At 48.8% G+C, this 18,155-nt stretch overlaps 1 protein-coding gene across 14 annotated transcripts in view; it reads left to right on the top strand.

Moving 5' to 3' along the window:
- The window catches only part of SETDB2 (SET domain bifurcated histone lysine methyltransferase 2), a 1,645,210-nt gene that overhangs the window by 854,333 nt on the left and 772,722 nt on the right, over positions 1 to 18,155 (top strand). The window lies entirely within an intron of this gene.

The raw sequence follows: 18,155 nt of genomic DNA, 5'->3' as shown, positions 1-18,155 counted from the left end.
CAGTTTTGAGCAATCACCAGAAGTGCCGTCAGTTGCAAAATTGCGTATGCTTTTCGATGTTGTCTGGATCCTTGGTATAGATTGTTCTCCAGATCACCAAAAGACAAGATCTAAGTGATCTAGGTTCCTGCAAATTGAATATATGCTGCACGTGATCATTTATTTCCTTCCAATATTGTGTTAAGATCGGGCAACTCCACCAAATAAGTTCCCAATCCCCTATCCCACCACATTCCTGCCAACATTTGTCAGAGATGGACAGCTTCATTTTATGTAACCGAGTTGGTATGTAATGCCATTGAACCATGAGCTTATACCAAAACTCCCAAACTTGGATAGACTGAGTACGTTTTGGGATTTCCCTCCATAGCATTTCCCATTCTTCCTCATTCATCTCCATGCCCAATGTCTGATGCCAGCGGTGTTTCCATGTCGGTGTGTAATTCGAGGGCGTGTCAACTATAATTTTATACACATTAGAAATAGGAGCCCTGTTACTGGGATTGGAAGTTACAAACCGGTCAAATGGGGTAAGATCTCCAAGTGCTACTTTCTTATTAGGAGGAGCTAATAGCCAATGGCAGACCTGAAAATATTGGAAACAGCAAGTTTGTTACTCACCACATTGGAAGGGAGGATGCGACCGCCCAAGATGAGTAGTGGAATACGAAGCAGTAATCGGTCTCCAGAATCCTAGAACCCCCTGATCTCTAAGGATCAGGCTTCCTCGTAGTGAGTGGCACTTCTTTACGATGTACTGCTCTGTTGTTTAGGTAAAAACAGTCAGAGCTGTCTATCGCTTAAAAGAGCGGGGAATGCACGCACCGCCAACCAATGCTGCAAGGAAATACAAAACATGGTTAGGTCAATGAAAAAAGGTTTAATAGCAATTCTAATTAGAACAACTGGTACCTGACTTTAGCGTAGGAGGATAGGGACTGAACCGGAACCCTGCACCTATCATAGAAATACCCCAAATGAGGAACCCTGTATGATTCATAACTATCTATGGAGTGTATAGTTGGGTAAACTAACCTGAAGTGGAACACTGATGGAGGAGCAAGAAGTAGAACACAACAGCAGGATAAAACAACAAACTGGGAAGTTAGTATATGAAGACAAATCCCGATCGGCACGAGGGTCGCGCTAGGTCCGGGGTGGTGCATGTACTGGAAAGCGTTCAAATGCAGTAATACAACAAGAGAGACCAGTTCCAGCATATGATTATAGTCAAAGTTCCAGGTTGCAGGAGAGGGAACCAGGAATCCAAAAGCGTGCTGTGGGTCTGCTGGATATGAACAACCTTAAGGAGGGCTGCAGAGATGCTGTAGGGTATTAGTACAACAAGCAAACAAATAAAGACCTACGCTTATTGTTCTAGTCAATCCGTGATAGGAAATTGTAGCGGGGCTGGAAGCACCGATCAGCTAATGCGGAGCAGGACCAGAGGATGAGAGCTGCCGCGAAGTTGGAGTTCTGATCGCCTGTGCTGAGGAGTTCAGGCGGAACAGGAGTCAGAGGCTCAGCCCCGCTTGCAAGGATGACAAGTGCCGCAGAGTTGGAGGCTCGGTCCCGCCTGCAGAGATGACAAGTGCAGCGGGGCTGGAGGCTCGGATCAGCCGTGCGAAGGACTACCACACCCAAGCACAGAACACCGTAACAAACAGAATCCAAGAAGGGGAAATCCACGTAGCAATCCAATAAGCAGAAAAGAGTTCTGGTAACCGGGGTTTCAAGAGATAAGCCGCGGAGAGTGATCCGGGGAAGAACGAGGTTAGCAAAAGGCCACACACTGTAACGTATCAATTAGCAGCAGTGAGAATCTCGCGGCCGCAGGATTTAAGCTGCAAGGGGGCCTAGCTTCCATATACGAGGAGCACGTCCGAACCTTGTCAGCTGACATGTGCGTGGCTTCCCCAGTCTCCATGCAACCTGTAACGATGACATAGCGAATGCCCTGAACTTGTATTACCCTGTAAAGAATGGGAACGAAACGGAGTACAGAGATCCCACTGCTGCCGTAGTGTAAGACAGTTACACATAGGCCCAATTCTAATTTACTTTGTGAAAATGGTTTTGGAGCATTATCCTGAAACATATCCTGCAGCCTTTTGCAACCCGCACGTTTCCATTTGGCAAATGCTTGCGGTTTGAGACCCGGGGTAAATTGTGGATTATTGAATATAGCTGTGAGAGGAGAAGGGATTGTCGTCAATTGAACTTTTTCACTGCTACATCCAATACATGTTCAACCAGACTCATAATCTGACTCTTATGCATATTAAGAGGTCGATCTGGTTTGGGGAACCACAGCACATCATGAAGCTGACCCCCACCAAGTGCTTTTTACATCTGAACACATCTTTTCTCAGAGGTTTCAGCCGACCAGTCTTTTAGGGACCTTGTCTGTGTTGCTTAATAATTCTGAAAGTTTGGGTGCCCCAAAAAATGACTCCTACGGATAGAGGTTAACATATTCAGTACTATCCAAGGATGCTTATTATTCGAGATGAATGAGGATTTAGCTGCATGTCATTTCTTAAGGAGGCTGGGACCCAGATTGGTAGTGCCTGGAACAAATAAAGTGTTTGGGGCATGGTCACCATCTTCACTTAGTTAATGCTTCATAACCATGAGATAGATAACGGACCCCATGTTGATAATTGGGCTGTAATACTTTTCAGCAGACTCGGATAGTTGGCCTCATATAATGTGCCTATTGTGCGGTTTATGGAGACACCTAATAGTTTTATCCCTTCCTGGGCCCAGCCAAATCGTGTGTGCGACCTTAAAAGCTGCACATTTTCTTCAATCAAAGACAAGCTTACAATTTTGGATTTGGATCTGTTTATTTTTAGACCTGCCACTTCACCAAATAGTTCTAGCTTTTGTTTTGCTGCTTGTAGAGGGGGTAAAGGGTCCATTGCCAGAAGCAGCATGTCATTGGCTTATGCCATCATTTTATGTGGAGCTCCCCCGAAATCTATCCTGCATATTGCCTCTGTTTGCCTAATCTTGGCCAAAAGTGGCTCAAGATTTATTGCGTATAACAACGGCGATAGTGGAAACCCTTGTTTTGTGCCCCATTGTAAAGCTATAGGAGAAGGCAAAAGGCCGTTGATAAGTAGCCTGGCATTAGGTCATCTATAGTTTGCCTGAATCATGCTGATAAACCTTTGGCCGAATGCCATTTTGGCCACAATTTGAAAAATAAGTTTGAAAAAGAAATGTCCACTCAACTCTATCAAAAGCTTGCTCAGTGTCTAAAGATAGGAATGCTTGGATAGCTTTCTTTTTGACTTCCTCTAAAATATGGCACCTTCTTCTAATGTCATGTGTCTGGCGTTATTTAATAAAGCCTGATTGATCCGGATGTAGCAATGAGGGTAATAAATCTTCCATCCTATTGGCCAAAACCTTCGAATACATTTTAGCGTCCAGATTTATCAATGCAATTGGACCATATAACCTGCACAAGGAAGGATCCTTGCCCTATTTAGGAAATAATATAATCTTGGCTTCCTCCATTGTAGGTGATATGCACCCAGACTGAACGAAGCAATTATATAGATAAGTTAATCTGGGAACCAATATGTGTAAATATGTTTTGAGGGAATTGTGTCCTCCGAAGTATTCCACATCTATGACAGGTAATGACCACAGCTGTGCTGCTTCGGAAAATTTTGCCAGAGGGCCTCCTGCGTCAATGACGTCGCTCCGTTGTCCCTCGAGGGCCTCCGTCAAGGGTCGGCATCATCGGATGTTATATATAGGACGCACGGCGCCCGTAGCCTCAGTTACGTTTTTTCCATAAATGTGTTTGCTTCGGAATCTCGGCGCGCTCGATTCTTCTCTTAGATAGCGATGTCTTTGTCTTTTTCTACTACCCCGAAGTCGACATTTAAAGATGTCCATCACGGACCCGCATGACATCTGCCTCTGGTGCCCCGGCGAAAGTCACGCCACGACTGCGAGGATTGCCAGTCCCTGACGTCTAAGGCCTTGCGGGAACGTAGGAAGAAATTGAAGGTAGGTAGGGTGTCTAAGCCCCATAAATTGAAGTCTGCGGGGCTTTCGACCAATGACTCGAGGGGTGACTCACTGCGTCGGCGAAAATCCAAGGGGTCTCGGTCTAGGATTTGTTCCTGCCATTCCTCTGCCTCGTCGAGGCATTCTAGGAAGCGCTGTCACTGGTCGCCTTCCCCGTCCTCATCGGAGGAGGACTCCGCCGGACGGTTGACTTGTCCCACCAAGTCTTTGTCGCCAGCCGAATGGGATGCATTCCGCCAGCAGATGACGATTTTCGAATCGCAAGGCACAGTTCCGTCCGCGCCTCCGAAAGAAGCCGGCAGGGAACAGGCTCGGTCACTCGCACACCTTCGGGCTCGGGAGGTCGGCGCGATCATCTGGAGCCGTCGAGGTCCCACTCGGACAAGGGAGATCGCCATAGCCGTGCCAGGTCCAGGTCCCGGTCCTCGACGCCATCGAGACTGTCAAAACCTGTGAAGCCTTCGAAGAAGGCATCGACGCCATCAGCACAGTGTCTGTCGGGGAACTCTCTTGGGGCTCCGCCCTTGAAGTCGTTGACGCCATCGGCCTTGACGCAGTTTGCGGAGGATTTGCCGCAGGTACCCCAGAGGGCTGTGAAACCTCTGAGGAAGGCTCTCAGTAAGTCAGTGAGGCCTGTTTTTGGACGCTTCTCTGTTCCTCCTCCCAGATTGGATTTGTTCCAACCTTTGGAGTGTATTTCAGAGGTGGAGGAAGGGTCTGATGAGGAGATGGTTGCGCTTCCTGATGTCCCTGATGACCTTTTGTTGGGGCACAGTCAGATGGAGGAACTCCGTCAGTCCTTGCATGACGCCAGTGGTCTTGACACCTCTCCGGAGGAGGAGTTTGGCAGGCCTGAGCCTGGGACGCATGCCGAATCCTCCTAAAAGGCGTCTCATGTCAAGGGTGACGGAATTCTTGGGGTGGTCTGCTCCATCTGTTGATTTTGATCAGGATGATCTGACGGACATCCTGGACCAAGGTCCACCCACTGACCCGGTGTTGCCGTGTCACATGGCTTTTCAAAGGAGGGTGGCGGCAGCTTGGACTGCTCCAGAGAGTCTCCCAGCAGTTAATAAGTCGCTTCCGAAAAAATATCGCCCGGCCAGTAGTGACCCCTGCTACTTATCGACGCACCCTACTCCAGAGAGTTTGGTGGTGCAGGCGGCTATGGCCCCTTCGAAGCAGGCTGCGTACTCTACCATCCCTCCTGATGGGGACGATAAGCGCTTTGATGGTTGGGTGAAGAAGGTATTTTCATTTGGGGGTATGGCGTTGAAGTCTGCCAACTCCACTTGTGCCTTGGCGAGATTCACTCACACTCTGTGGGACTGTGCATCTCTGGCGGCTGAGCATATTCCCGAAGGGGAAAAACGGGGTGGTTTTCTAGCCTTCGTGCAAGACGGCAATGATGCCATGTGCGAATCTGTTCAGTCGGGTTTGGACACAGCAGACTGTGTCAGCCGGTCCATGGCTGCGAGCACCGTGATACGCAGGTTTGCGTGGTTGCAGAAGTCGGGGTTTGCTCCTGATGTGCAATCCCTGCTTCTGAACATGTCCTTTGATGGTGTTCATCTGTTTGGCAGCAAGGCTGACGAGAGCCGTGAGAGGTTGCAGACCTCCAAAGCTGCAGCGAAGTCTTTGAGCACTGCAGTACGTCAACCTCTGCCTTTTCGTCCTAGGAGACAGCAATGCAGGGGAGGTTCCTTTCAGTACTACTCTACCTTTGGTAGATCGAGAGGAACTGCCAGTCAAAGGGGCCACCGTAGGAGTACCAGAGGTGGAAAGCAAGGTACTTGAGGTGCCAAAGCCGCTGGGGCAGTTGCCTCTTTGCCCTCAGGCACTGCCGCAGCCGCTCAGTCATGAGGCCATGTCCCATGGTTCGCCAGTTGGGGCAGACTTGCGCAGCATCTTGGAGAATGGTGAGCCATTAGTTCAGATGTGTGGGTTCTGGAGATCATAGCCCACGGCTACTGTCTTCCCTTCCGGCAGAGGCCTCATGACAATCCACCGGTGAAGCTCTCTTTGAAGCGTCCGGATCCGCTCCTTGTGCAGGAAATCCTATCCCTGCTGGAGAAAGGCCCCATGGAACTGGTGCCTGTAGCGGAGAGGAACAAGGGATGGTATTCAACTTATTTTTTTATTCCAAAAAAGGACAGGGGATTGAGACCCATCATGGACTTGCGTTGGTTGAACAAACTCCTCAAGAAGGACAAGTTCAAGATGGTCACTCTTTCTCAAGTCCTCCAGGCCTTTCAACTTCAGGATTGTTAGGTGTCTCTGGACCTCAAGGATGCTTACTTTCATTTGCCGATTCATCCCAAGCACAGGAAGTACCTGAGGTTTGCGGTTGATGACTCGCATTTTCAGTCTCGGGACCTCCGCCACAAGGGTCTTCACCAAGCTGATGGTGGTGGTGGCAGCATATCTCAGGAAAGTCTACCCCTACCTGGATGATTGGTTGATCAGGTCGCGCTCTCCCGAGCAAGCCCTGGATCATCTGTCCGTCACCTGCCACTCCCTTCACAAGCTGGGCTTCTCCCTCAATTTAAATAAGTCACATTTGACACCTACCCAACGGCTCCAATACATCGGAGCAGTTCTCGACACATCCCTGGGGCAGAGTTCTCCTCCCCAGGTGAGGGCTCATCACATTCAGCAGATGGTGGACAAGTTTCAATGTGCCCAGAGTCTCCCAGCGTTCGAGTTCTTGAGGTTACTCAGCCTCATGGCATCCTGCATTTTCCTGGTGGCAGAGGCCAGGCTGCGGATGAGATCTCTGCAGTGGGCTCTCAAGATGCAGTGGTTGCAATTCTCCAGCAGGATGTCAGATCCCGTTCAGATTCCAACCTCGGTCGCCCAGGATCTTCTATGGTGGGCCGTCGAAGGGTGCACCATTTTGGCAACCATGGCCAGAGGTTCCGATCGTGACGGACGCATCCCTTACGGGTTGGGGTGCTCATGCCAATGAGTTGACAGCCAGCCGTCATTGGTCTCAGTCGGAGTCCAGACTCCACATCAATTTGTTAGAGCTTAGGGCCGTCAGGCTAGCCCTGACGGCTTTTCTGCCGTCTCTGCGGGGGATGAATGTCCTGATTATGATGGACAATACAGTGGCCATTAACTACCTCAACAAAAAAGGGGGGCAGGGTCACTCCCTTTGTGCAGGGAGGCAATGCACCTCTGATTCTGGGCCATCCAGCAGGAAATTTCAATCTCGGCAGTTCATCTGGCCGGAGACGAAAACGCGGCGGCGGACGCTCTGAGCAGGCAGAGCACGGTCTCTCACGAGTGGGAGCTGGCTCAGGAAGTTCTTTTGGAGATCTCTGCCCTCTGGGGAACCCCACAAGTGGATCTGTTCGCCAACAGTGTCAACCGGAAGTGCCAGAGATTCTGCTTGCGGGAATTTCCTCCAAGAGGGGGCGCGTTCGTAGTGGAGTGGTCCTTCCCACTGCTGTATGCGTTTCCTCCAGTCCCCATCATTCCGCAAGTGTTGCGGAGGTTACGGAGGTTCGGTTCCCGAATTATCCTCATAGCTCTAGCATGGGCCAGGAGAGCGTGGTACCCAGACCTTCTAGATATGTCCATCTGCCCTCCATGCCGTCTTCCCTATCGAGACGATCTGCTCTCATGGGGGGGGGGTCGGGTTCTCCATCCAGAGGTCAAATCTCTCAGCCTTCATGCTTGGTATCTGAAAGGTTGAGGTATAAGGATTGGGTCCTCCCGAAGATGTGATGGAGGTGTTGCTTTCGGCCAGAAGCCCGCAACGAAACCCCTGTACCGTTGCCGTTGGAGAAAGTTCTGTGACTAGTGCAGGGTACAGAATGTGGATTCTTTCCAATGTTCCATTCATTTGGTTTTGTCTGTTTTGCTTTCCTTAGCCCACAAGGGCCTGCAAGTGGTTACCATTAAGGGTTACCTGGCGGCGCTGTCCATATTTAAGTGCTCGTCTGAGGAATGTTCTTATTTTAAGATTCCTTTGATTTCTCAGTTTTTAAAAGGGCTAACTAATGTGTTTCCACCGTCGCCTTTCCAGATGCCGGAATGGGATTTGAATTTGGTTTTAAAGTTCCTAATGGGAGCTCTGTTTGAGCCCTTACATTCTTGTACTGTTGCGACTGTTGTCCTTTAAAACTGTGTTTTTGGTTGCGGTTACTTCCGCTCGCAGAGTGAATGAGTTGCAGGCACTTTCCGCCAAGCCACCCTTTACTGTTTTCCATAAGGACAGGGTTGTCCTGCAGGTACGGCCTTCTTTTCTTCCAAAGGTTGTGTCAGAATTCCATTTGAGCCAGAAGGTGATTCTTCCTGCATTTTATCCTCCATTTCATCCTCCTTCACATCCTGGCAAGGAAGAGGAGAGGCTCCATAGGTTGGACCCTAGGAGAGGTTTGACTTTCTATCTCTCCGGATGTCCCGGGTCAGAGTGGACGATCAGCTCTTTGTTGGTTATGCTGGAAGGCGCTTGGGTCAGGCTGTTTCCAAACAGACCTTGTCCAGATGGATAATTTTGACGATCTCTGAATGTTACCGTTTTGTGGGAAAGGACCCTCCAGTAGGCTTACAGGCTCACTCTACTAGGGGTGTGGCTGCCTCCACTGCTCTACAGAGGGGTGTTCCTATTCACAATATTTACAAAGCAGCCACATGGGCCTCTGTCCATACTCTTGTGAGACATTATTCCTTGGACTCCATCCATGGGCAGGATTTGGCCTTTGGTAAGGCAGTCCTCTATTAAGCCATTTGATTGGGCATTATAAAATTCGAAATTCGTAAATTCTTTCCCACCTCCTACTACTTTGGGAGTCTGTCATGGATGTGGAATACGTCGGAGGACACAATCCCCTCGAAGAACAAGTTACTTACCTTATCTGGTAACGTTCTTTCGATGGGATGTTCCTCCAACATATTCCACATCGAACCCTCCCAGCCTGCCCCACTACAGAATTTCTTATGCAATTGCAGCTTATGTTTCCGTAAGGTTTTCTGCAGTCATACTGCTAGGATATTGGTGCCACAAGTTCTGGGAAAAAAACTACAACTGAGGCTACGGGCGCTGTGTGTCCTATATATAACATCCGGTGACGCTGACCCTCGACGGAGGCCCTCGAGGGACAACGGATCGACGTCATCAATGCAGGACGCCCTCTGCCGAAATTTTCCAAAGCAGAACAGCTGTGGTCATTACCTGTCATAGATCGGGAATACGTGGGTATAACCTTATCTATTTCGTCAGGCGTTATATCCCGGTCAAGCATTTCCTGGTCGGCCAAAGAGATTTGGGGAAGGGTAACCGCATCGAATTACGCTTTTTGTTGCATTGGGTCTGGGGTTTCTCAATGATATAGATTAGAGTAAAAAGTGTGGAATCGCGAAATTATTTGTGAAGTTTCAGTGCATCTCTCTCCCCAGGGAAGCCGAAGCATTTGTATAGTTTGGGAGGCAGCTTTCTGCTGAAGTTGTCTAGCTAAAAGTCTGTCAGTCTTATTTGCTTTTACATAATATTTCTGTTTAAGAAATTATAAGGATTTTTCTGCTTTTTTTGTGTGAAAGAGGTTTTACCTCCCCACCACTGTTCTATACATTTTTGTGCACCCGGACCCTTGTTTGTTTCCATGTTTTTCATTGCGCGACCCACTTCTTCCTCTGGCTACTTTTCCAAAGCTTGTTTTTGTTGATTTCTAATGGCCCCCTCTGCAATCAAGGTCTCCCTCAAAGTAGCCTTACAAACGTCCCAGGTAACATTTGGCATGGTTTCCCCAGAAGAGTTAACCTCAAAGAACGCCACAATCTTCTGTTCTATATTATCCCTGAGCACCTGGTCCCGCAGCAGCTAACTTGGGAATCTCCAGGCCCACAACGTCTGTGCGACTAGTGAAATGTTCAGGTCCATTGAGATTGGGGCATGGTCTGACAATGTACTTGTATGACACTCAATCTGCGTAACTTTGCCTATGAGTGGAGCTGAAGGCCAAACATAATCTATATGTGAAAAGGAGCAATGTGAATAAAAAGTCTACCCCTTCTCTGAGCGCCTGAGTGTTATCCAAATATCTACCAGGGAAATCTGTGCACATTTTGTGAATTAGGAGATGGTTGGTGTTAGGCAGAATCCTTTGCAGTTCCCTTACGTAACACTGCAAGAAGATTAACACTACAGGAGTAAGCAGTAAACCCAATTGGTAGCAGTCTGCACCACCCAGATTTACCTGGTAGCTGTGGCTGAGCAGTCCGACTTACCTCAAGATGAGTAGGGCAGTATACAGAGGATACACAATAGGGCTAAAAACACAGTAGAGCAAGCAAACACTGACCAGAGCTTGGTATCAAAAGTATATAATTATTTATTTAAAACACACCTTGGGAAATACAATAAGCGCTATAAATCAAAGCAAGTTCAAACACAGTCAGATAAAGTATACACACCTCCCTTAATAATTATTAGACAAGTCTAGGTCAAAACACCACTATTTGTAAAAACAGATGCGAGTGCGTAACCTAGATGGCACTCCAATAATTAAGTTAAAGGGAGAGAAAAAGGCAGGTCATGAAAAAAAAACAGTTCCCAACACTTTTCTAAGACCACAGCAAGTTAGTGAAGGCAGGGTCTACTGTAGAGCCAAAGTTCATAGGCCAGGCCCACTTTAAATGGAGCAAAGCGAAATGTGCCCATGATCACACCGTTTAAAAAGCACTCAAGTCTTTGCAGAAATTTTCAGAAGAGGTTGGTTTGATGTGAAAGGTAAAGTTAGAAGGTCTGGGGGCCAACCCAGTTGGAAAGCCAAGGATTTAAGGGTCACCTTTAGCAATCTGCAGAAAGGGAGGCCAGGCGGAACACAGTACCTTAAAGAGTGAGGAAGCTCCAGCGGTGGCATTTGTTCCTGGCAGCTGCAGTTTGTGGTTTCGACCAGGGGAAGAGAAGATCTCTTCGAGGAGGAAACTTGGAGTTGCTGCACTGCTCAGGGAAGAGACCAGCCGCGGAGTTCGTTCGGTTAAAAGGTGCGTTCCTTTTATTCACGGTCACAGTGGTGAAGCTTGGCTATCCGGCCGCCGGGGTGCTTGGCACGGGCGATTCGACCAAGGAACGTCCTGGAAGGCGAATGGCGAACTGGTTGTCCCCACCAGCTCAAAGGGAGAAGACTCTTACAGCAGAAGATCTTCTCTTGTCGTCGGGAAAGTGGTTAGGTAGTTGCAGCAGGGCTCCACCGGTGGTGTTGTCGTTGCAGATGGCACAGCTTCTCCCCTCTGCAGATTTCTTAGGTCCTATGGCGACTTCTCAAGTTCCAGTCCCAAAAGCCCTGCTTTTAAGCAGAAAAACCCCCATTCAACTGCCTAGCTGTCACTCATACATGCTAAGTGGTGAGCCAGGCGGCTCACCACTGGGCCAATCGGAACAGAGTGCGACTTGAGTTGCTAAGGCAATGCAGTCCAGGATGCCAATTCCCCCACCCACACATCCTGTGGAACCCAGACAGAGTGGCACCAGTTGGAGGGCTTCTGTGGAGAAGCCTGCCAAAAAGTGGAACAAAAGGCCCGACCTTGGTTGGAGTTACAGAGACGGACACAAACGCCATTTTGGAAAAGAGTTCTGGCGAAAAGACCCAACCGGTGATTTTATATTAAATAAATAAACCAGCGGTATCTTTAACATTGCACCAAAAAAGTGGTGTGTTTAAAACCAATGGGAAAATCCCATAGGAAATATTCTGGTGGAATATTTCGCGTGGTAACCACTGCCACCAGCCAGAAACTCGATAAGGGGGCGACTGGACAGTGCCCCTTTGGAAACAGACCCATGGGCAATTGAATTAACCCCTTTCAGTACTGCCACAATATGATGGTTTGTACTGGTTCTGTTCACAATTTTGGACTAGGAAAGCCAATGGTGACTTTACATGCCCTGGGAGACAGTAGTCAGTCCCAGGGTATGTGTCACGTCTCCCGTTTCTCGTCCCATTAGGAATCACACGAGCACACGCCCCACACCACACCTATTCACAAGAGCAGTCCCTACACACAGAAAGAACCAGCAGGTTGTCTGGCGTAGGAGGACACCAGCCTCTAGCCCCAGTGTTTACCGTCCTTTGTTTAGCTGGCAGTTACCATGGAGGCGCACTGACGGCTGGTCACGCCCACGGAGACTCCCACGGCAATCCCAAACATCCGGCATCCCGTGACCATGTGATCACGTCACGTCTCGCACGTCCATGAGACACATTGTGTGACTACTTAATCAGTTTAAAAGCATCTTGACAACATGGGTACAGCGCTTCACAGCTGATCTCTTGAGGATTGTTTAGCGTTCTGGTTTTCCTGCTTATGATCCCGGACTTTGCGACCTCGGACTGTTCTTCGGATTTGTTTTGCCTGCCCCTCGGATTTCTGCCTCTTGGGTTCCGCCTTGATTCCCCGGCTCCTTGACCTTGGAACTCTCTCTTGGACTTCCTTTGGATTATCCTTTCAGAACCTTGAGTCTTGGAACTTGGTTTTTGACCTTCTTGCCTTTCTGGTCCATCTACATCAGAACCAGGTGTGATCCACCTACGAGCCGTGCTGAACGCCTCTTCACCTCCATCAGCAATCTGTGGCTTTCGCCACGTTTAGGACTCTACCTACAGCACTACTGAGTAAGCCTTGTTAATATTGATTGTTACCCTTACCAATTGCACTGCTCTTGTTTAACCATTAAACATTGCCTTGCAGCGGTCAGGGGTCCTTCCGGCGTTCCTGTTACCTGATTGACGGCTCAACAGACCTGTGGCCTCAAAGATTGCACGGACAGTGTATCCTTTCTGTCTGTGCGGTACTTGGGGACGGAGGTACAATAATATGCACGACCATCAAGATCAGAACAGTATGGAGTCTATGTTTGGGCGTCACTATGACACCCCTGTGTTACTGCACTGAGGGTGCTGTGTAACACATACACAAAAACAGATGATACCCTATGGAGTAAAAGACCCCATAGCCCATAAACACACAATAAGTCAAAGACATACCTCAAATGATGCCTAAGAGTTGGAGGAAAAGAGTCTCACTCTTAGCAGGAGAGAAAAAAACCCCAAAAATCCAGCAAAGCTGCTGGGGGACTCACTAGGTTTGGGAAATTAGCCTTAAAAGAGAATTCTCCCTAACACTTGGGCATAACTAGTTGTGTTGCTGCAATCGCGTGATCCATCGCATGGGACCCGACACGCAAACTACCAATTCTCACACCATAAAAGATTACAACTGAGAGTCTTTAGGGGCATATACCGAGGCCTCTGTTAGGGTGAAAAGCCCAAGGCCACCATGAAAACATAGCAGCCTTCTTTGTGAGCACAGCACTTTGAGTGGGAACCCCGATCTAATTGCAATTAGCACCCCAGCCACTTTCCCCACTGCATTCACTTGGACAATAACCGGGCAATGACACAACCATAGTTTTTTCATAACAACATATTATTGATCTTACAAGATAGTATATTTCATACAACAATGCAATACATATCAGCTTAAACATTAACTAGTGGCTTTATAGTCTTTTGTGAGTTGGGGGTAAGAGAGATGGTGGGTTGATTCCTGGTTGTTGCAGTTGGGTGGAAAAGTCCTGGATGAATGTCCGAATAGGTTCCAGTGTGTTTGGGGGCTGATCGGGAGTCAGTAGAGGGGGCTGCATTGGAGCCACCTTGTGAGTGGGGGCCTCCTGGTGAGAGTTGGGTATTTGGCCGCATAGTCCAAAAATGGGTCCCATTTATTCAGAGTTCTATTTAGGGAGTCTGAGCGAATTGCTGTGATTTTTTCTGATACTGCAATCTCCCAGCATTTGGCCCACCATAGGCCGATCGAAGGGCCATTTTTGTCTTTCCATAGTCGGGCCATTGTAATTTTCGCAGCTAGTAGTAGGTGGTTGCATAGGCGGGAGATATGACCTGAAATCGGGAATGTTCCATCGCCGGTTTCGCCCAGAAGGACAATTCCTGGGTCCCAAGGGATTGAGAGGCCAGAGATTTCTTTAATGTGTTTCAGTACTTCCTTCCAGTATATCTCTGCCTTTGGGCAGGACCACACTAAGTGAAAAAGCGACCCGGGGGCTTGGCAGCCACGCCAACATGTGTCGGGAAAATCCAGGTTGGCCTTATGGATTTGGGTGGGGGTGATATAGTATCTGTAACACAGTTTATAGCCTCCTTCCTTATTCGTGACGCATTGTGAGCTTTTGTGTAATCTGGTCCATATTTGCTCCCAGTCTTCTACTGCTATTTCCCGGCCAATGTCCTTTTCCCATTCTGTCATGTATCTTTCTTTCTTTGCTGGGTCAGATCTGTCTAGGAGCCGGTATACAGTGGATATTCTGCCTTTGCTGGTCGGAGATGACAAAGTGAGCTCCAGAGCTGTTGGTTCTCTCGAGCATTTGTCCCGAGTTCTCCTGTGTGACATCCAGTGCCTAATTTGAGAGTACCGGAATCTTTCCCGTTCCCCCACTCCGAATTTTATTTTGCATCTCTCGAAGGTAATGGGAGAGCCTTCTTCCAGAAAGTCGCCAGTTTTTGCCAGGCCCCCTGCTATCCAGGCATGGAAGTCCCGTGGTGGGTTTCCTGATGTGAATTCCGGGTTGTTCCAGATGGGAGACATGGGACCCAGGGTGCCTCGAATTCCCCATTTCCGTGCTGCGGTTTTCCAGCATTGGGTCGTGACAGTCGTGGCAGATAAGGGCCCAGAGTTGGCTTGTGGTTTTAGCAATGGCAGGTGCGGAAGATCGTGTAGTGGGACCGGACACCATGACTCTTCGATTTGTCGCCATTTCGGGGGGTCTACTTCCTGCACCCAGGAGAATGCGTGGGATAGTTGAGCCGCTAGTGAGTATCCGGCTAGGTCAGGGACACCCAGGCCCCCTTGTGGTTTTCCTTTCATCATGATTCGTTTGTTGATCCTGGGCCTCTCCCCCCTGCCCCCAGACAAATTCCAATATTTTCTTCTGTAGTGCCCGTATGGCGAGGGAAGGGATCTGTAGTGGTAGAGATGCACATTGGTATAGCCATCTGGGTATAAGGTTCATTTTCACGGCTGAAATTCGTCCAAACCAAGAGATTTCTTGTTGTTTCCACCTTTTGAGATCATTCTGCAGAGAGCTGGGTAATTGTGGGATGTTATTTGAATACAAACGCATTGGATTTTTGGTGATCTGGACTCCGAGGTATTCCATGGCCTCCTTGGCCCAGGGAATTGGTGAGAGTGGTGCGAGCGCGGCCTCCACCTGGTGGGAGAGGTTGATGGATAATGCTGCGGATTTGGATAGGTTGACCTTGAATCCCGATAAGGCGCCAAACGCCTCGATCTCCCTTTACAGTGCCCCCAGGGAAGTTGAAAGGTTTGTCGCAGTTAATAGCACATCGTCGGCATAAAGTGCGATTTTATATTCGTGACTCCCCATCTGAATTCCTTTTATGGCTTCGCTTCGTCTGATTCTGGCAGCAAAGGGTTCCATGGACAGAGCAAAGACCAGGGGCGAAAGTGGGCAGCCCTGTCTAGTGCCTCTTGTGATGTGGATGTAGTCGGACCTGATGCCATTAATTCGGAGTTGTGCCATGGGAATTTGGTAGTTGGCCATGACCCATGACGTGAAGTTAGGACTGAAGCCAAAGCGTTGGAGGACCGCACGGATGTATCCCCAATCCACCCGATCAAAGGCTTTGCGGGCATCTAATGAGAGTACTGCCATCTTTGTTTTTGATTTGTGAGCACACTCAATTAGGTTTATCACTCGCCGAATGTTGTCGTGGGTTCCTCTGCCATCGATAAATCCTTTCTGGTCACGGTCGATTAGGCCTGGAAGAGTCGGGCCCAATCTTCTAGATAACACTTTGGCGAAAATCTTCCCGTCATTGTTCAAGAGAGATATGGGCCGATAGGAATCCGGCAGTTCGGGGTCTTTCCCGGGCTTGTGAAGCAGGATTGTGATAGATTCGGCCATGGATTTTGTGACAGCTCTCGTGGATAGGAAGGAATTGAATAAGGCGGATAATTGTGGGGCCAGCACCCTGGCAAATCTTTTGTAGAAGTTTGCGGTCAGGCCATCCGGGCCTGGAGCGGAGGATTTGAGGGCTTTGATGGATTTGATGACTTCTTCATCTCCAATGGGAGCCTCCAGATGTTCTAGGTGAGAGGAGTTGCGGGGCGGCAGCGCCCTCATGTATTCGGGTAGATCTTCTAGCTTCGATGGTTCGTTGGACATTATAGATGTATGGTATCTCAATAGTTCGTTTATTTTATCCGACTCGGAGAAGAGCAGTTTTCCATTTCCCCCTCGTAGTTTGAGTATGTTGTTCCGACTGCAGAGAGCCCTTAGCTTCTGTACTAATATCCTGTTTGCTTTGTTCCCTTTAGCATAATAGAACTGCTTTGTATACGCTAAAGATTTAGTTGTCCAGTCGGCGCAGTGCATGTGTGGATTTCTGTGTTGTTGACACATGGATAAAGGATGCCGGGGATTAAAATCAGGTCGATTCTTGAGTATCCCTTATGGATGTTGGAGTAGTGTGTGTAGTCTCTTGAGGTGTCATTTTGCATTCTCCAGGCATCCACGGTCTCTGATTCTTTAAATAGATTGATTAAGGCCAGGGCCTGCTCATAGTCTGTATTCGTGAGGGGGAAGAGTTTTGTCTAGCAGCGGGTTCGGAATGGCATTGAAATCTCCGCCAATGAATAAGTGGCCTTCCCGGAATGATAGGATAATTGGGAGGGTGTCCTTGAGGAACTTGCTTTGGGAGGTATTGGGGCTGTAAATTGATACCAACGTGATGGGGAGTTTTTCAAAGAGGCCTTTGAGTAGTAACGGCCCTCTGGGTCTCTCCTTATTGTGATGTTGAATAATGGAATTTTGTCGCTGAGCAGAATTGCCACACCCCTTTTCTTTGAACCAGAAGTGGCGAAAAAGGTCTGCTTATATCTCTTGAATTTTATGCGATGTTCATCCTCTGCGAGAAGATGCGTTTCCTGCAGTAGGACGATGTCTCTGGATAGGTGACCCAAGCGGTGTTCCACCGATCTGCGTTTTCTTGGCGAGTTCATCCCCTGGATATTCCAGGAGAGGATTCTTAAATCGTTTGTATTGGCCATCTCTGGCGCTGTGGTGTTGAGTGTGTCTCATGGGGTTTACCCCTGGTCTACCCTGTGAGTTTTGGATAAGGCATGGCGGATGTAATGAGTTGTGGGTTTGTTTTCGGATGTTGTTGCATGTTGTGTTAAAGAGTCCCTGGAAGACTAGTGATGGCGAATGTCCGTGGTGGTGACGGAATTCTTGTAAGGTTCATACTTCTCTCTTTTCCCTTCCTCCTTTCCCAACGTTGAACTGGTAGATGGAACGTCTACCTACTGCCACTGGGGAACTTGTGGCACCAATGGCTCGGTGTGGCCAACTGGGCCGCCGAGATGAACGGTGTGGGAGCTCACCGGAGGTTGCGCCTCTGTGCAGGTGCATATGAGTTGCTTGCGATACCTCCAGAGGGGCTTCAGTTGGTCTTGGATCAAGGAGCTGCAGCCGCGCGTTCAACCCCCGTCGCATTCTTTTTTCGGGGGGCCCCTGAGTCTGCGCCGTCTGTTGGATTTGGACCACAACCCTCCTGGGGAGTCATCCCGGTGAGGGCAAACTGATTCTTCAGGTGCGGTGCTGGGGTCAGTATCGGCTATGCCCATGAGTTTCTCCGCCTCTTTCATTGACTGTATTTGTCTCAGTGATCTATCCCATTTGAATTTTATTGACGTGGAAAATCCCCAGTGGTACGGGATTTTCTTATCTTGTAGCCAGGTTGTCAAGGGCTGCATTGCTTTCCGTTTCAAGAGTGTTGCGTTCGCTAGGTCTTGATAAAGTGAGATCGAGGAACCTCGAAAGGTGATCTGTCGCATTTGCCTTGCTTCTCGCATAATGTCCTCTTTTATCTGGAAGAAGCGTATCCTGACCAACACGTCCGGGGGGAGCGTGGAAGTTTTTCTTGGAGTAGTTCTGTGTACCCGGTCTAATTCCAGAGGGGAAGTGTCCGGGAGGGTGATGATGAATCGAAGGAGATCAGATATGTAGGCTTTCAGGCTGGTTCTGGGATAGAGGTTGGGATACCTCGGACTCTGATGTTGTT

The sequence above is a fragment of the Ambystoma mexicanum genome, chromosome 7q (genome assembly GCF_040938575.1).
Source record: "Ambystoma mexicanum isolate Mex_15411 chromosome 7q, UKY_AmexF1_1, whole genome shotgun sequence".
Lineage (NCBI taxonomy): Eukaryota > Metazoa > Chordata > Amphibia > Caudata > Ambystomatidae > Ambystoma > Ambystoma mexicanum.
This window is presented reverse-complemented; position numbering and strand designations above follow the sequence as displayed.